Consider the following 18,910-nt stretch of genomic DNA (forward strand, 5'->3'; position numbering starts at 1 on the left):
GCGACTTGCTACCTGCTGGCCCGCTATCCAAGCTGGTGCTGAGCATGTGGCCCCCTTTGGAGCCAGATCACGGGCAGCGGGATTGGGGTATCCACGGATCCTCCCTGCCCACAGTACTGGCTCCCCACTCCGCCTCCAGGGAATGGGGGCTGAGGCCTGGGTTGGATGATCCATGCCCCTTCTAGGGTGGCAGTGGTCCAGGCCGAGGTATTTCTTAAGCGCTTTCCCTGTCCCACGTGGGGCTCACAGTCTTAAGCCCCATTTTACAGATGAGGTAACTGAGGCCCAGAGAAGTGACTTGCCCAAGATGACACAGCGGACAAGTGACCACCTGATGCCCAGGCTCTATCCGATATACCACGCTGCTCGTATGCAGGCGCACTAGCCAAGTCCCACTGGGGCCCCAAGATGAACCCGCGGGTCCCTGCTCGCCCACGTGGGGCCTTGCTGGTGGAAATGTTCTCATGCAGGTTTCCGGCAGAGTGCTGGCGGAGGAGCAGCCCCCGCCAAGCGAGGCGGGCTGGGAGGTGCTGCCAGGCGGAGTGCGGGGTGGTGGGGCAGGGCTGGGAGCGCCCACCTGAGTTCAGGTGCCCGTGAGCAGCTGGCTGCAGCCAAGGGTCTTGGTTCCTCTCACTTCGGCCGCTGTCTGTCAGTACAACTTCTCCGTTCAGTTGCGCTTGCTGCGCCCAGGGGCGGCCCAGCTCGGGGCAGGGGCGGACCCCCCGCCCACTCGCTGCCAGTCGCCTGTGCTCAGGGCTTTGTGCAGGCCCAGGCTTGGGGTAGCAAGGCGTCTCCGCCCTGCGGAAGGCTCTTGCCAGCTTGCCGTTGGGTTCAGAGCCGAGGGGCTCCCTGGACGGGCCCATCTCTAGCTGGGGTGGCCTTGAGGAAAGGGGCCCCCAGGCAAGGTGGTCCTGTGGGCAGCCTTCAAGCCCCCATGGGCTGTTTGGCTTGAGGACAAGGGAGGCTGGGAAATCAGTTTAGTAGTATTTGAGCACGCGCTGTACGCAGAGCACTGTACTATATGCTTGGAAGAGTACAATATATCAGACTTGTTAGTCTCATTCCCTGCCCTCCAGCAGCTCACAGAGATGAAATAAATTACGAATAGAGACGTAAGTGGAGTAAGGCTGAGGGTGGGATGAATACCAACTGCCCAAAGGGTCCAGATCCCACCCCACAGACATGCCCGGGGGTGGGTAGAGGGAGGGAGGGAACTCAAGGCCAGAGAGGAATTTCCCCTCATGCTCGCTCCCATGGGGGGCCAGCGCAGCTGGGTCGGGGCGGTGGGAGGAGGGCCCCGGCTCTTGTCTCTGCCCGCCAAACCCCTCAAGCTCAGGTTTGACTCGAAGCCAGCTTTCCCTTGGCCGGCTGTGGCGGGCCGAGGGAGAGCCGTTATTCCTCCCCGATCTCAGCCGTTTCCTAGCAGAGCCGAACGGGCCAGTCGTGTTGGCCCGCCTCTCCCTCCGCCCCGGCGGTTTTTGCCTCGTCGGCAGGCCCGGGCCCGGGCCCTGGCAGGGTGTGGGCGGTTCCCTCTCCGCTCCTCCTGCCCTTTCAGACAAACAGGAAGCCGCCCGCAGACTAACGGCTGCTGGCCTGCCACCACCGCCCCTCCCGAACCACCCTTCCAGGCCCAGAAAGCGGGCTGGCCCTCTGGTTCTGGATTTGGGGGGACCAGGTGGGGGTGTTGAGGAAATGCTGGGCTATTTTGGGGGGTCGGGGCACGGCGGCGGGTGCCTGGGTTTCCTCTCCTTCCAGCCACCCCGGCTACGCCTATGGATGAGGGGTGATGGACAGAGGGTGTCGGGGTGGAGACACATATCCTGCCTCTTCCCAAAGTCACCACAACCCCCTGCCCGATCTTAACACTTTGGTGAGTGGATGGATGGACTATCGGTGGACTGGGGCGTATCCATTCAAGGCCCAGGAAATGGGATGGATTTTGTGTAGGAGGGGGAAGAGCCAGCCCGGACCCCAGGGCGCTCAGAGCAGTGGCCCGCTTCCTTCCTGCACAGAGTGGAGGGAACAGGAGACCGTGGGCTTTCACGTGTATGTGTGCACACGCCTACGCCCCTGCCCGTCTGTCTCTCTCTCCCTCCCCAACTTAGAGCCCTGTACAGGAAGGGGGTAGACTGGCCTCCCTTCCGGATCTAACGTGTTCTCCCTCCTCGGCTACTGCTGCTCTGCATCCCCAGCTGGAGGATTGGAGGAGGCCTTGGTTGTGGTGGGCTGGGGTGGGGTGCCCTCTTCAGCTAGGGTCTTGCACGTATGGGTTCATCCAGGTTGGTTTTACGGGGGAGAGGAGGTGCCCGGCCCTTCGGAGGATGACGTGTTTGTCCAAAGCCCTACGGAGGGGCAACAGGGGTGGGTGAGTTATCGGCTGCACCCTCAGATGCCCACTCTGGGCTGGCACCGCAACGGTGGGTCTTGGGCCTGCTCCTGGGTGGCAGTCCCAGCATGCCCGGGGGGTGGTCCCAGTCACGGCCCTCAGGGAGCGGCTTCCTTGGGGGTAGAAGTTTGACCAGGGGCAGGGATAGGGAGGGAGTTGGGCCTCCAGCTTTCCAGGGCTGCCTTTGAGCCAGGCGGGGGCCTGTGCCATGAGTCTTGAACAAATGAGATGGTTGTGGGGGAGGGAGAGGGCACCCCGATTCCAGAAACGCCCTCTCCCTCCTTCCCCAGTCCTGTGAGAGGAGCTGGGTGGGGCCTGGAAGCCGCAGGGCTGGTAGTTGGGGGCCGTTGAAAGAACCACAAGGGTCCGGCCCTGGCTTCCGTCCATCTGTCTGCCTTGATCATCTGTTTCCGCCTCCCGTCCCCACGACGCCAAGCCAACGGGGTCCGTCGTCTGCTCGAGTCCTCCCGGAATGAAGGCCCTGTGCTCTCGTCCAGGGGCCGGCTCCACCGTTTCGTACTTTTGGCGGTTAGAAAGTTCCTCATCTGGTCTAATTGAGTGCTGTCTTGCTACCGCCTCTCGCTCCTGGCCAATCTGCAGCTGCCGCCTGAAATCGGTCTCCATGTAGGGGCCGGGGAGAGATGGGCAGGGCCTGGCTTCTAAATTGGGGTTTCCTGGGGGAGGGGCCTGGGGTTTGGGCTCCCCGAGGGGTGGGGACCTGGGGCGTAGCGGGTGCCAGAAGAATCCCTTCCCTGCCAGAGGGAAGTGAGGCCTGGCAGCCTCCAGTGGGCAGGCCATGCAGTAAGAAGTTATCTTTAGCCTGCGAGCTCACTGTCTGGGCATGTACCGGGTGGGGGGACCGGGGGAGAGAGGGCGATGGGCCGTGAGTTACCCTGGGGCGGACCCGTCCTGCTCGCTGAGTCACAAAATCCACGGAGCCGCTGACTTCACCGGGCAGTCACTGCAACGGCTTCCGGCCTAGAGTCAGAGCCCGGGCTGGGGGCCAGGGGCTGCGGGTGGAGGGGAACCAGGAACAGAGTGGGGGCTCTCCCCTCCTGCAACCCGGGATTTCCAGTCCCCTCGCCCCACCACCCACCACTCAGGCAGCTCTGCTCCAGGGGGTTTAGGTGGTGGGGAGAGACAAGGGGTCAGCTGTTTCCCCTGGGCCCAGGCTGGCCAGCGGAAGCTGGCTATTTTCTTCAAATAATAATAATAATTTTGGTATTTAAGCGCTTACTATGTGCAAAGTGCTGCTCTAAAGCACTGGGGAGGTTACAAGGTGATCAGGTTGTCCCACGGGGGGCTCACAGTTTGAGTCCCCATTTTACAGATGAGGCATAGAGAAGTGAAGTGACTTGCCCAAAGTCACACAGCTGACAGTTGGTGGAGCTGGGATTTGAACCCATGACCTCTGACTCCAGAGCCCGGGCTCTTTCCACTGAGCCACGCTGCTTCTGTGTAGATTGCCTCTCCTTCTGCCCTGATCAATCAGTGGTATTTATTGAGTGCCTACCGTGTGTAGAGCACTGTACTAAGCACTTGAGTACAATGCAATAGAGTGCTCTGGAGATGGAGTGCGTAGCTCCCCACTCCCCACAAATCTCCAGTGGCTGCATATACATCTCCACATCAAACAGAAACTCCTTACCAGTGGCTTCACTCCTCTAATGCCAATCTACTCTCCGTACCTCAACATCACCTACCCTGCTACCTTCCCTCAGACCTCTTCGTATCCGACAGTCCACCACTCTCCTCATCTTCAAAACCCTCTTAAAAAATCCCATCTCCTCCAGGAAGTCTTCCCAGACTAAGCCCTCATTTCCTCTCCCCTCCCTCCCCTCTGTGACACTTATGTACTTGGCGCTACCCCGCCATCTTCCCTCAGACCTCTTCGTATCCAACAGTCCACCGCTCTCCTCATCTTCAAAACCCTCTTAAAAATATCCCATCTCCTCCAGGAAGTCTTCCCAGTCTAAGCACTCATTTCCTCTCTCCTCCCTCCCCTCTGTGACACTTACGTACTTGGCGCTACCCCACCATCTTCCCTCAGACCTCTTCGTATCCGACAGTCCACCGCCTCTCCTCATCTTCAAAACCCTCTTAAAAAGAAAATCCCATCTCCTCCAGGAAGCCTTCCCAGACTAAGCCCTCATTTCCTCTCTCCTCCCTCCCCTTTGTGACACTTATGTACTTGGCTGGTCAGCCCGTAAGTATTTTGATACCACGGTACTTAGGAACCTATTTTTGTACTCTGCTGTTTCCCCTTTGTTGTGACGTCTTTCTTGCGCTGTAGACGGAAAGCTCCAGGGACGCAGGGATTATGTCTGTCAACTCCATTGTATTGTATTTTTCCCCAGTGCTCAATAGAATATGGCTCGGTAATCCAATAAATACCGTTGATTGGTTAAAAAATGAGGGCTTAGTGAGGGGAAAGCCTCTTGGAGTTGTGATGGAGGTGGGGAGAGTGGTGGCTGTTGGATTTGAAGGGAGAGGGAGGGTGTGGGCCAAGAGTTGTCAGTAAAGTGCTTAATAAATGCATTATTATTATTATTATTATTATTAAAACAGATGAAATGGAGGAAGAGTGAGTAGGTTGGCGTTAGAGGAGTGATGTGTGTGGGCTGGGCTATAGTGGGATAGTCTTTCCTTCCCTAGAGGTGGGCAGTTTGGCCTCATGGACACAGCGCGGGCCTTGTTTGAGAATATGGTTCTAATGATGATGATGATCGCATTTATTAAGCGCTTACTATGTGCAAAGCACTGTTCTAAGCGCTGGGGAGGTCACAAGGTGATCAGGTTGTCCCACAGGGGGCTCACAGTCTTAATCCCCATTTTACAGATGAGGTAACCGAGGCCCAGAGAGTTAAGTGACTTGCCCAAAGTCACACAGCTGTCAATTGGCAGAAACGAGATTTGAACCCATGACCTCCAACTCCAAAGCCTGGGCTCTTTCCACTGAGCCACGCTGCTTCTGATCCTAGCTCTGCCCCGGGCCTGCTGTGTGACCTTGGGAAAGTCATTTTTCTTGTATGCCTCAGTTTCCTCATCTGCAAAATGGAGATTAAAATACCTGTTTTCCCTCCTCCTTAGACTGTGAGTCTTGTGAGGGGCAGGGACCCTGATCTGATCTGCTTATCCCATATCTACCGTAGTGTTAGGCACACAGTAAGTGTTAACAAACACCACCATTATTATTATTATGAAGGGAGGCTCCAAACCCATCCGTCCCGGCCAACGGGGCAAGGTGAGGAGGGCCAGGGCTGGGCCTCTGGTTGATTCCTGTCCCCTGAGGGGTGAGTGGGGTTAAGATGGAGCCCTGTATAGCAAACAAAAAGCCCTGAGCTATGTGCATTCAGGCCCAAAGCCTGGGTCTTGTCTCTGCTTGTCTGCCCCAAGCCCAGACAGGCCCTGCTGGGGACCCTGGCCCTCCTCTCCTCCCCTTTGCTGCTAGAAAACCCTGACAGGGGGAGGGGGACAGCCCCATATTGGTGGGGGTAAATCCTAGCCCTTCCTGAAAATAATGATGGTGTTTAAGTGCTCAGTGTGGTTCAGTGGAAAGAGCACGGGTGTCAGCGCTTAGAACAGTGCTTTGCACATAGTAAGTGCTTAATGCCATTATTTATTATTATTATTATTATTATTATGGGTCAGAGGTCGTGGGTTCAAATTCCGGCTCCACCAATTGTCAGCTGTGTGCCTTTGGGCAAGTCACTTCACTTCTCAGTTACCTCATCTATAAAATGGGGATGAAGACTGCGAGCCCCCCATGGGACGGCCTGATCACCTTGTGACCTCCCCAGTGCTTAGAATAATATTAATAATAATTTTGATATGTGCCAAGCACTGTTCTAAGCACTGGGGGAGATACCAGGTGATCAGGTTGTCCCACAAGAGGCTCACAGTCTTAATCCCCATTTTCCGGATGAGGTAGCTGAGGGCGCAGAGAAGTGACGTGACTTGCCCAAAGTCACACAGCTGACACGTGACGGAGTCGGGATTAGAACCCATGACCTCTGACTCCCAAGCCCGCGCTCTTTCCACTGAGCAACGCTGTTTCTCTGGAATAATAATTATTATTAGAATAACAATTATTCTCTAGAATGATAGAACAGTGCTTTGCTTCTCTAGAATAATAATTATTATTAGAATAGTAATTATTCTCTGGAATAATAGAACAGTGCTTTGCTTCTCTAGAATAATTATTATTAGAATAAAAATTATTCTCTAGAATAATAGAACAGTGCTTTGCTTCTCTAGAATAATAATAATTATTAGAGCAATAATTATTCTCTAGAATAATAGTTAGAACAGTGCTTTGCTTCTCTAGAATAATAATTATTCTCTAGAATAATAGAACAGTGCTTTGCACATAGTAAGCGCTTAATAAATGCCATCATCATTATTATTATTATTAAGCTCCACGCACTGTACTAAGCCCTGGGATGGATACCCCTCCAAAGCATCAAGGAGATGGGGGCATTTCCCCCTCTTCACCCTACAAAGCAAGGACCCCGCTCCGCCTGTTTTCTCAGGTTTTACTTAAACATGGCTGGTCAGCCCACCCCTGGCTCTGGGGACTGGGTGTGTGCTTGCATGTGTGAGTGAGTGTGTAGTGTTTGCACGTGTGAGTGAGTGTGTAGTGTGTGTTGTGTGTGTGTTTGCACGCATCCCAAGGGGTTCTCCAGGAGTGAGGGCAGGAAGCAGCAGGAGTAGAGCTGAATCACTAGGCCCCCCTAATTGGGGAAGGGACCACCAGGGATGCCTGCCCAGGAATGCTCCTCCCCACCATCTCTTTGTACGTTCTTTTGTCCCCACCAACCTGACTGTGCCCCCCACCCCCCAGGAGACCCCTCAGCCCCCAGCTCCGGGGTCCCCAGGCTTTCCTGGGGTCACAGGCCTTAGCCCTGAGCCCCAGGCCAGTCCTGCCAGGTAGGAGGCAGACGCTTGTGGGGCTGTACGCTCAGCGCAGAGTCAGGGACTCCTTGCCCCTAGCAGAGTTCTCCCCCCTCCACGCCACCCGAGAAATTGATGGTCTGGGGAGGCCATCCATCTCCAGGTCGTGAGGTTCCCTGATCTTCCCCCGGCCCCCGCCGCAGACCCAGCCAGGTGTCATTTCTGGCCTGGCCCAGCTGGCCGTAGCTGGGAATGGGGCCATGGGGCTGCTCCCGGGAGGCCGGGAGCAAGTGGAAAATTGGCCCCTCCGCCCCCGATTGCTGCTCATCTCGGGTTTGGGATAATAATAATATAATAATAATAATAATGGCATTTATTAAGCGCTTACTACGTGCGTTCTAAGCGCTGGGGAGGTTACAAGGTGATCAGGTTGTCCCACGGGGGGCTCACAGTCTTAATCCCCATTTTCCAGATGAGGTAACTGAGGCCCAGAGAAGTGAAGTGACTTGCCCCAAGTCACCCAGCTGACAAGTGGCGGAGCCGGGATTTGAACCCATGACCTCTGACTCCAAAGCCCGGGCTCTTTCCACTGAGCCACGCTGCTTCTGGGAACTGGCCTGGGGGTCTGGACCTGGGCTGGTGCTGTGAGGAGGACCTCTGCGGCGGCTTGGTATTTATTGAGTGCTTACTGTGTGCAGAGCGCTGTACTAAGTGCTTGGGAAAGTGCAATATAAGACACTCCCTGCCCACAATGAGCTTACAGTCTAGAGGAATCAATTGTTACTGTTACTGTGCTAACCTAGTGCTTAGAACAGTGCTTTGCTCATAGTAAGCGCTTAATAAATGCCATCATTATTATTATTATTAATAATTGTATTTATTGAGTGCTTCCTGTGTGCAGAGCATGGTACTAAGCGCTTAGGAGAGTAAAGTATAACAATAAACAGACACATTCCCTGCCCTCAACGAGCTTGCAGTCTAGAGAATTCCTCCTAGCGCTCCGATGGCCTGGCACCTGAGAGCCCTGGGTCTGGTGGGTTCAAAGTGGGGGTCCGGAGGGTGTGATGGGCCTGGAGAGGAGTCTCCCCCTCTCCAGACTGGGGGGGGGGGTCAGGTCAAGGGATCCCCACTTGCAAACTTCCCAGCAAGACAGTGCTTAGAACAGTGCTTTGCACACAGTAAGCGCTTAATAAATGCCATTATAAGACAGACCCCTAGCCCAGGGCACGGTGGCATTAGCCACGCCCCCTCCTCTGCCCCACGTTCTGTGTGACATCCTTATTTCCCACCGCGCATGCACGTGATGCCTAATAGTAATAATAATAATGGTATTAAGTGCTTACTGTGTGCAAAGCACTGTACTAAGCACTGGGGAGATACAGGTAATCAGGTTGTCTCACATGGGGCCCACAGTCTTAATCCCATGCCTAATAATAATGATGGTATTTGTTAAGCGCTTACTATGTGCAGAGCACTGGGGAGATATGAGGTAATCAGGTAGTCCCCACTGAGGCACAGAGAAGTTAAGTGACTTGCCCAAATTCACCCAGCTGACCGGAATTAGAACCCATGACCTCTGACTCCCAAGCCCGGGCTCTTTCCACTGAGCCACGCCTAGGTTGGCTCCCATATTAGATCCCCTTCATATTCCCCCACATACCCTCTCCATCTCCCTTTCCCAGCACTTGTAGACACCACCACTACCCTCCCTGTGTCTCAAGCCTGTAGCCTTGGCATTATCCTTGGCTCCTAACTCTTTCAACCCGCAAATTCAGTCATCACCAAAACCGAGTAGTTCTTTCTCCCCTCCCAACGTCTCCACAATCCATCCCTTCCTCCCCTTCCACGCTGGACCAACTCTTTGGCGTATCTCAAATTGACTTCGGTAGCTACCTCCAGCCCAAACGTTCTCCTTTCCTGATCATTTTTAAAATCATCCTTTTGCAGATGCCTCTCCACTCCTCAGAACCCTCCCGTGGTTTCCCATCCCTCCTCACGTTAGAAACACTTCACCATCATTCTCCTCATCAGCTTTAAAGCCCTCCTACCAATCCACTCCCTTTTCCCTCTATAGCCCAGCTCACACCTCAGTTCCTCTCAAGCCAATTTCCTCATTGTGTTTTGCTCTATATCCGCCAGCTCACAGTACTCCCCATCTTCAAAGCCCTTCTGAGATAAAATTTCCAGGAGGACTTCCTTAGTAATCTCTAATCTCCCTTCCTTATATCCCTCATTTAACACTTAAGTACTCCGGTGGTGCCAAAGGGATGAATTTCGTCTTGATACTCGCATTACTCCCCAAATCTCTGTCTAATCGCAAAGCCCCTTGGGGGCCAGGATTGCCCTTTAATTCCTTTTGTGTTTCCCAGATTCTTAGAACAGTACTCTGTGGGTTCATTCAATCGTAATTATTGAGCACTTACCGTGTTCAGGGCGCTGTACTAAGCTTGTTCACCAAATAATAATATAATAATGGCATTTATTAAGCGCTTACTATGTGCAAAGCACTGTCCATTTGGCCATTGCTGATCTGCCGCCATCTTTGAAAAGGGCAGCAGTGGTAACCCGCTTTGAGAAGGCACTGTGGCAACTACTTACCGCACATTTGGTCTGAAGCCGGCCCTGCTTCCCAGCCTGTGACCGGAGTCCCAGCCTTCCTCCAGGAGTGGCTTGTCGTGGGACAGAAGACTTGTGTCAGAGGAGAGAGATATTAATAAATGTGGGGAAGTGGTGGGCCAACCTCTCCTCTCTGGGGCACACAGAGAGAGACAGAGACACCCACAGCCCAGTCTGGCCAGTTAGGGAGCACCAGACTGGGAATGGGGTCTCTTGGATTCAGTTCTCAGGTTTCTTTTCCTAGGAATTGCTGTCCCCCTTTGGGTTGGGGGTGTGATTTCCTTCCCTTAGGAGGTGTATGTGTGTTTGGGGGTGGGGAAAGGGTGACCCCCTTCAGGGCGACCAGGAGGGACTGTGCGGATGCAAACTCTCTGAGGCGAGACCTTGGAGTTACCTGTCCCGGGTAGGACTGTATTCAAACCACACCGCGGGCTTAAAGGGAGTTCAGCCCACTGTCTGACTTGAATCTTTCTTGCTGTAACTGTCTGGCCCTATTCCCAGGGCTCACTGTCCTTGTCCCAGTGACCCGTGGTGAGATAATAATAATGATGGCATTTATTAAGCTCTTACTATGTGCAAAGCACTGTTCTAAGCACTGGGGAGGTTACAGAGTGATCAGGTTGTCCCACAGGGGGGCTCACGGTCTTAATCCCCATTTTGCAGATGAGGTCACTGAGGCACAGAGATCAAAGCCTAGCCTGGAGATTGGCTAATGTGCTTCTGTGGACAACGTGCTGATTGGTCGGTGGGTGGGGGGTATCCCTGCCCCGTCATGGGACAGACGGACGGAGCTTGGGGACCAGATGTGGCCTCCGTCCCTTGTGGAACTCCCGGATTAGTTGGGAAGGTGAGTGGACCCGTGGTGGTCTCACTGCTGTTTGATGGCGGACGCACATCGACCCCACTGGGTGACGTGGGTGGCATCAGTCAGGGAGCACTTCCTAGAGGAGGCGTCCTGGACATTATGACTCCTTGGAGGGCTGCGGCGGGTGGGGATGAGCTGGTTAGCCACTCCCGGTTTCTCATTCCAGCCTCCCTAATAGTAGTAATAATGATAATAATAGTACTTGTGGCATTAAGCACTTATCATGTGCAGAGCACTGTACTAAAATGCCGAAAAATCAATCAATCAATCAATCATATTTATTGAGCGCTTACTGTGTGCAGAGCACTGTACTAAGCGCTTGGGAAGTCCAAGTTGGCAACATCTAGAGACGGTCCCTACCCAACAGTGGGCTCACGGTCTAGAAGGGGGAGACAGAGAACAAAACAAAACATATTAACAAAATAAAATAAAGCTGGAGTCAGTCTCTGTCCCTCGTGGAAGACCAAGGGAGTTAATCCCCATTTTATGGAAAAATCAACCGAGGCTACAGAAGTGACTTGCCCAAGTTCACACAGCAGGCAAGTGGCGGAGCCAGGATTAGAACTCAGGCCCTTTGACTCCCGGCAACCAGGCTCTTCCTGAAGCCCAGAGGGTCAAACTCCTTGCTGCCTGGGCTTAAAGCCAAACCCAACCAGGTCCCTGTCCTCCAGGAGCTCTGGGAGCAGGGGAATTTCATAAAGGACCCAGCATGGCTCAGTGGGAAAGAGCCCAGGCTTTGGAGTCAGAGGTCATGGGTTCAAATGCCGGCTCCACCAATTGACAGCTGTGTGCCTTTGGGCAAGTCACTTCACTTCTCTGTGCCTCAGCGACCTCATCTGTAAAATGGGGATTAAGACTGTGAGCCACCCCCAGTGGGACAACCTGATCACCTTGTAATCTCTCCAGTGCTTAGAACAGTGGTTTGCACATTGTAAACTCTTAATAAATGCCATTATTATTATTATCCAGCACTTAGAACAGTAATTTTCATGTAGTAAGTGCTTAATAAATGCCATTATTATTATTATTATCCAGTGCTTTGCACATAGTAAGCACTTAATAAATGCCATTATTATTATCAGATTCACCCCACACCCATCTCCAGCTGTGGGAGACTTCCCCGTCGCTTCTCAGATTGGAAAGCAACGTAACGTAGTCAAAGAGCTCAGGATTAAGATTCAGGGGATCTGGATTCCCACCTCAGCTTCAGCCAACTGGACAAGCCACGTAGTTTTTGTGAGCCTCAGTTTCCTTTTCTGTAAAATGGGGATTCAGGACCCGTTCTCCCTCCCCCTTAGACTGTGAGCCCCGGGCGGGACAGGGACTGTGTCCAATTCGATTACATTGCTGTTAACCAGCGTGGCTCAGTGGAAAGAGCCCGGGCTTGGAAGTCGAAGGTCATGGGTTCAAATCCCCACTCCGCCACTTGTCAGCTGTGTGACTTTGGGCGGGTCACTTCATTTCCTTGTTCCCTCATCTGTAAAATGGGGATTAAGACTGTGAGCCCCACGTGGGACAACCTGATCACCTTGTATCCTCCCCAGTGCTTAGAGCAGTGCTTTACGCATAGGAAGCGCTTAACAAATGCCATTATTACTATTATTAGCTCAGCACAGTGGTTGACATAGAGTAAGCACTTAGCAACTTCACTTCTAGACTGTGAGCCCACCTTCTAGACTGTGAGCCCACTGTTGGGTAGGGACCGTCTCTATAGGTTGCCAACTTGTACTTCCCAAGCGCTTAGTACAGTGCTCTGCACACAGTAAGCGCTCAATAAATACGATTGAATGCATGAATGAACAAGTACCGTAGTTGTTCTCATCAGATCGTTCTGTGGCAGCTGGCTCTAGGGATGGGGTGGGGGGAGTCCTAAAAAAAGACAGGGGTGAGGGATGGGGGGGAGCACAAGACTTGGGACTTGATTGATGGTGGGGAAGAGTGGGGTACATCCGAGTGGCTGTGTGCAGGTAAACGTGTGCACGCGTGTGGCCTGGGGTGGCTCGTCTGGAGGGGGATGCCCTTTTGTCCCTGGAAGGGGGGTGACATGTGGCCCCTACGTGAGCGGTGTTGGCAGAAGCGAGGGCCCTAGGCTCCCTCATTCTTAGTGTCCTGGGCCCTGATTCATTCATTCAGTTGTATTTATTGAGCACTTACTGTGTACAGAGCACTGTACTAAGCGCTTGGGAAGTACAAGTTGGCAACATATGTGGGCCTGGGCCACCCCCCACCCCCGCGTGCTGTGGCTAGAAGGAGGGAGGATGTGGCTGGCTTCCTGTGCAGAGGCTGCAGGCTCCTCTGTGAATTTTCCCCAGGACAACAGCCCTCCATTCCCCTTCACCCCCATCTCTCAGCTCTCCAGGGGCCGGCCCCCCCCCGGGGGACGGAGTATCAGCTGGGGACACTGAGGCACAGTCGCTTGGGTGCATTCTCTCTCTGTAGTGCAAAGTGCTTCATTCATTCATTGTCGTATTTATTACTCTATTTTATTTGTACATGTTTATTCTATTTATTTTGTTAATATGTTTTGTTCTCTGTCTCCCCCTTCTAGACTGTGAGCCCACTGTTGGGTAGGGACCGTCTCTATATGTTGCCAACTTGTACTTCCCAAGCACTTAGTACAGTGCTCTGCACACAGTAAGCGCTCAATAAATATGATTGAATGAATGAATGAATTTATTGAGTGCTTAGTGTGTGCAGAGCACTGTACTAAGCACCTGGAAAGTACAATTTGGAAACGGATAATCCCTATTCAACAACGGGCTCACAGTCTGGAAGGGGGAGACAGACAACAAAATAATAACGATGGCATTTGTTAAGCGCTTACTATGTTCTAAGCGCTGCGGGGGGATACAAGGTAATCAGTTTGTCCCATGTGGGGCTCACAGTCTTCATCCCCATTTTACAGATGCAGTAACTGAGGCTTGGAGAAGTGAAGTGACTTGCCCAAGGTCACACAGCAGATATGTGGCGGATCCGGGATTAGAACCCATGATATCTGACTCCCAAGCCACGCTGCTTCTCTCTTAAATTCTCTGTGCCTCAGTGACCTCATCTGTAAAATGGGGATGTAGACTGTAAACGAAACAAAATGAGTAGACAGGCATCAATATATGTGCCAGGCACTGTATTAAGTGTTGGGGCGGATACAGTCCCCATCCCACATGGGGCTCACATTCTCAATCCCCATTTTCCAGATGACGTAACTGAGGCCCAGTGAAATGACATGCCCAACGTCACCTAGCAGACGAGTGGCGGAGCTGGGATTCGAACCCAGGTCCTTCTGGCTCCCAAGCCCGGGCTCTATCCACTAGGCCAAGGTCTCTGAGCAGACTTTCAATCAATCAGTCAATCAATCGTATTTATTGAGCGCTTACTGTGTGCAGAGCACTGTACTAAGCGCTTGGGAAGTACAAGCTGGCAACATGTAGAGACAGTCCCTACCCAACGGTGGGCTCACAGTCTAGAAGGGGGAGACAGAGAACAAAACCAAACATACTAACAAAATAAAATAAATAGAATAGATAGGTACAAGTAAAATAGAGTAATAAATATGTACAAACATATATACATATATACAGGTGCTGTGGGGAAGGGAAGGAGGTAAGATGCGGGGGTTGGAGAGGGGGACGAGGGGGAGAGGAAGAAAGGGGCTCAGTCTGGGAAGGCCTCCTGGAGGAGATGAGCTCTCAGTAAGGCCTTGAAGGGAGGAAGAGAGCTAGCTTGGCGGATGGGCAGAGGGAGGGCATTCCAGTGTCCAGCAGCCCCCCCACTCATAGCCGGTGCCCCCAGAAGAGTGTTTTCTCCCCAGGCTCAGCCCCTCCCTGTGCGGAGGGGTCAGCTGCCCCGGACCCTCACCCTCAGGGGCTAAATGACTGAAATCCCTTCAGCAGTTGTAAGCCCTCTCATGTGACCCCACCGCCTCCCCAGGAGCGCCAAGTGGCAGCCAGTTTGATGCCCGGCTTTCCTCTTCCTCCCCCTCCGCCCCTGCTGCTGAAGAAAAGGAGGAAGTAGGTCAGGGGCCTTGGTCCCCGGGATTCTGGGACGGAGGGTGGAGGGGCAGGCTGGGAAGTGGCTGACTCAGCCTCCCCTCGGCCTTGCCCCCGCCAAACCTCTCGCCACTTTGGCTTGTAGGCCCGAAGTCACTTCGAGTCCCCGGATTTCAGTTCGGGGGATCCGGGGCGAGGGGTTTGCCAAAAGAGGCTTGTGCCCCCCTGCTGTCACCCCACAACTTCAGAGTTAGCGCGGCCCCTCGTTCAGTCATATTTATTGAGCGCTTACTGTGTGCAGAGCACTGTAGTAAGCGCTTGGGAAGTACAAGTTGGCAACGTCGTTCCCCTGGGCGCAGGGCATAGGGAGCGATGGACAGTCTGTGCTGGTGGGAGCCACTGGGGATTGAGCATCTTGGGGAGATGGCCCCTCACCCCCTTCCCGTTCCCCAGGCCCTCAGGGGCCAGGCAGTGGCGGAGGCAGCTGGGCCTGGAAGAGCAGGCGGAAGTGGGCGGTGTTGGGGTGGGGGCCAGAATGGGAGTGACGGGGAGGGTGGCTGACAGAGCAGATGCAGACTTGGCCCCGGGCGACGGTCTTGGATATCCTGGGCAGGGCAGGGTGGCTGCCCTGGGGTGGCCCCGGCTTTGGACCGCGGCCTTCAGACCCAGTCCGGGATGCGGGGGGCTTTGGGTTCCAACGGTCACCCTGGTAATCCCCCTGCCTCTCACTTTGCCACTTGGCAGAGGATGAATCATCAGTCTCCTGCCCGGCCCCCATACCAATCAATCAATCATATTTATTGAGCGCTTACTGTGTGCAGAGCACTGTACTAAGCGCTTGGGAAGTACAAGTTGGTAACATCCCACTGCAGCTCCGGTGATTCTGGGAGATCTGAGGGTCTTGACCGAGGGTGACCGTGGGGCCCTGGTTGGAAGCTGGGCGGGGCTGCCGGCGGTGGGGCTCTCATGTTGGCCAAGGCCCTGCTCAGGGGGCTGCCACTCGGGTGACGGGTTAGGGTCCGGTGGGCTGGGCATATAGTAAGCGCTTAACAAATACCATGATGATTATTTTATCATTATTGGTCCGGTGAAGGCAGGGGCCCGCCCGCCTGTAGCCCACTGCCGGCCACTGCCCCAGCCCCAGACAGATGAGCGACAGACGGACCCACCCTCTGTCCGGCCCAGGCGCCGGGGCTGCCACAGTAGCGGCGGCCGCCACACTTCTCCTCTGGACGCTGGCCAAATGGACTCTCCCTGCAGGAGGGGAGAAGCAGAACCCCACTTGGGGGCCTGGGAAGTGGATGACGCATCACTGGGGAAGTGATACTAGGGGCCGGGGGGAGGAGGGGGCCGGGGAAAGCTGGTGTGGGGGGCCTGGTGGAGGGGTGGAGGCTTAGGGGTTTCTCCTAGGCTCCCCGGGCCGGGAGAGGCCTTGTGAGTTCATATCCTACATCCCCCTTTCTCCAGCCACCCCCATGCTGACCTTCAGTGCTGGCACAGCCTGCTCATCGTGTCCCTGGGGAGGGTTGCCTTGCTCCCTCTTCCTGCCTCGCCTTCTCCTCACTTCTCTTATCTAGGCCTCCATTACCTCATCTGTAAAATGGAGATTGAGACCGTCAGCCCCGTGTGGGACGGGGATATGTCCTACTCGATTTGCTCATATCCACCTTAGTGCCTGGTACACAGTAAGCGCCTAACAAATAGAGCAATCGTTATTATTATTATTATTCTCTTCACCTCCAGGAGAGCCTTGTTCTGGAGCTGGGACGGGGAGGAGGAGGGTTTAAATTTCGCTGAGTTGGGAGGAGCGGGGGAGCAGCCCATGGGAGGAGATAAACTATACCAGGTACCGCGTCTGTCTGTGTCCGGCGGCGTCCAGCGCGGGGGCTGAGGCCGAGGCCGACTCCAGGAAGCTGGGAGGGGGTGCCTGAGAGGAGGTCAGGGAGGGTGGGGGCACCTTCAGGGTGTTTCCATCGAGGAAAACAGCTTCTTCGTGGCCCCCACGTTGCCAGGTGGACACGTCTTAGGGCAAGAAGAGATATCCCCACTTCCCTTCCCAGGTTGTAGATCTGAGGTGCACTGGTCACTGCTGGCTTTCCAGCGCTTAGTGCAGTGCCTGGCGCACAGTAAGTGCTTAACAAATACCATAATTAATTGAGGGGGGGATCCTCCCCTGCTCGGAGCCTGGCTCCTGCAGGGAGGGTCTTTGTCCTAGCTCTGGACACAACCCCCCACTCCCCTCCCCGCCTCGACTCGGGGCAGCCAAACCTGGCTGTGCTCGTGGGGACGTGGCCGAATGCTCGATTCTCCGGGCCAGGCGCGCCGTCAGAAGCCAAGCCTCTGGAGTGGAAAGGGCGAGGTGGGGAGAGTTACTCTGGCTTAGTTAATCGGTCGTATTTATTAAGCGCTTAGTGTGTGTAGAACACTGTACTAAGCGCCTGGGAGAGTACAATGTAACATACATTTCCTGCCTGTAATGAGCTTACAGTCTAGAGGGGGTGAGAGGCTATCATATGCCTCTGTTCTGGAGGGTCCCCGGGTCCACAGTCCCTTGGTGTGGGTCAGCAAGAAAGAGCGGGGATACCGGCTGAGGAGAAGATGGCCATCGGGGTGGGAGTCAGAGGACCTGGGTTCTAATCCCGGCTCTGCCGCTTACCTCCTGTGGAGCTTGTTCTGTGCCCCTCATTTCCCTCATCTGCAAAAGGGGGATTCAATACCGGTTCTCCCTTCTACTTAGCCCGTGATCCTCTTGTGGGAACTGACTGTCTTCTATTTATCACAGTGTTTAGTACAGTGCTTGACCCGCAGTAAGTGCTTAACAAATACCACCATTACAATAATAATAATAATATTGTCCAAGGGGCCGGCCCTAAGGTGTTGACCTCTCAGGGCGGCTCTGTTGTAAGAGGATACTGGGAAAGCCTCTTTGCGCTCTCCCCGAGCCCTGAGTTTGGAGCAGTGAGACGGGGGACTCCCGACCCTCCTGCCCCTTCCTCTTCTCTGGGCACAGCTGAGTCAGTGCCAGGCTGACCGTGGCCGGTGCTCTTCTTCCCTCTGCCCGCAGATCACCCTGCTGACCGCCGGTTCCCGGCACAACCTCGGGTTGGGTGGGACCGGGAGGATGGCCTGGGTGGGGTCCTGTGTGCAGGGGTGGCTAAGGGATGTGAGAACCCCCAAACCCTCAGTGTCCGAGCTGTCCCCATGGGTGGAAAAGGTGTCCGACCCCCTCTCCCCCTCCCCAACGTCCTCAAGTGGTTCCAGCTGTATCTTGGGCCATCCAGACTGCGAACTGGAGACCCCTGGTCATTTCATTCATTCATTGATTCAATCGTATTTATTGAGCGCTTACTGTGTGCAGAGCACTGTACTAAGCGCTTGGGAAGTAGAAGTTGGCAACATATAGAGACAGTTCCTACCCAGCAGTGGGCTCACAGTCTAGAAGGGGGAGACAGAGAGCAAAACATATTAACAAAATAAAATAAATAGAGTAATAAATATGTACAAATGTATATACATATATACAGGTGACGTGGTCACGTGTCATTCTCTCCCACGGGCCGGAACCTAGAGCTCTAGCTGGGCAGAGGAAGGGATGGGGAGGCCAATTTTTCCACAGGCTTTCTCCGGGCCCCCCAGCCCAGCCGAGCTGCCAGCACGTCCCCTGGCCGTCCAAGTGGGGCCGGGCCAGCGCCCAACCTATCCCAACGACTTCCAGGACTGGGATAGGCCCAGCTGCAGGAGAATGGGCTCAGGGGGTGTTGGTGTATCGGAGTTGTCCTCTGTGAGGAGGGAGGGGCATGGAACCCCCCTCCTTTTCCCCCTTCGGGTCCCGGCTTGGTGGTCTTCCAGTGCGAGGGCTTTAGGAATCTCAGAGTCAGAGGGGCAGCCCCCTCTTTCTCCGTCTGTCTGTCCATTCATCCATCCAAACCTGCTGTCCAGGTTTTGCCCGCACCAGTGACTCCCTCGGTTTTCCCATCGCCCATCATAGAGCTGAGCCCCCAGGCCCCGGACCCCCGCCTTGCCCAGCTGGGAGGGGGAGGCAGTCCGAGGCTACCTGCTGAAGTCCATGGGGCAGGAGGTTACTGAGGACGGGCATATCTAGGACCTGGCTTTGACCGTGGGGGTTGGCCACTCCTGGGGAACAGCTGTCAGGGACGCAGGGTA

The 18,910-nt window shown here is 54.4% G+C and overlaps 1 protein-coding gene across 1 annotated transcript in view; it reads left to right on the top strand.

Moving 5' to 3' along the window:
* MSN (moesin) overlaps positions 1 to 18,910 on the top strand; it is a 41,498-nt gene that overhangs the window by 13,392 nt on the left and 9,196 nt on the right. The window lies entirely within an intron of this gene.

This window comes from Tachyglossus aculeatus, chromosome 6 (assembly GCF_015852505.1).
Source record: "Tachyglossus aculeatus isolate mTacAcu1 chromosome 6, mTacAcu1.pri, whole genome shotgun sequence".
NCBI lineage: Eukaryota > Metazoa > Chordata > Mammalia > Monotremata > Tachyglossidae > Tachyglossus > Tachyglossus aculeatus.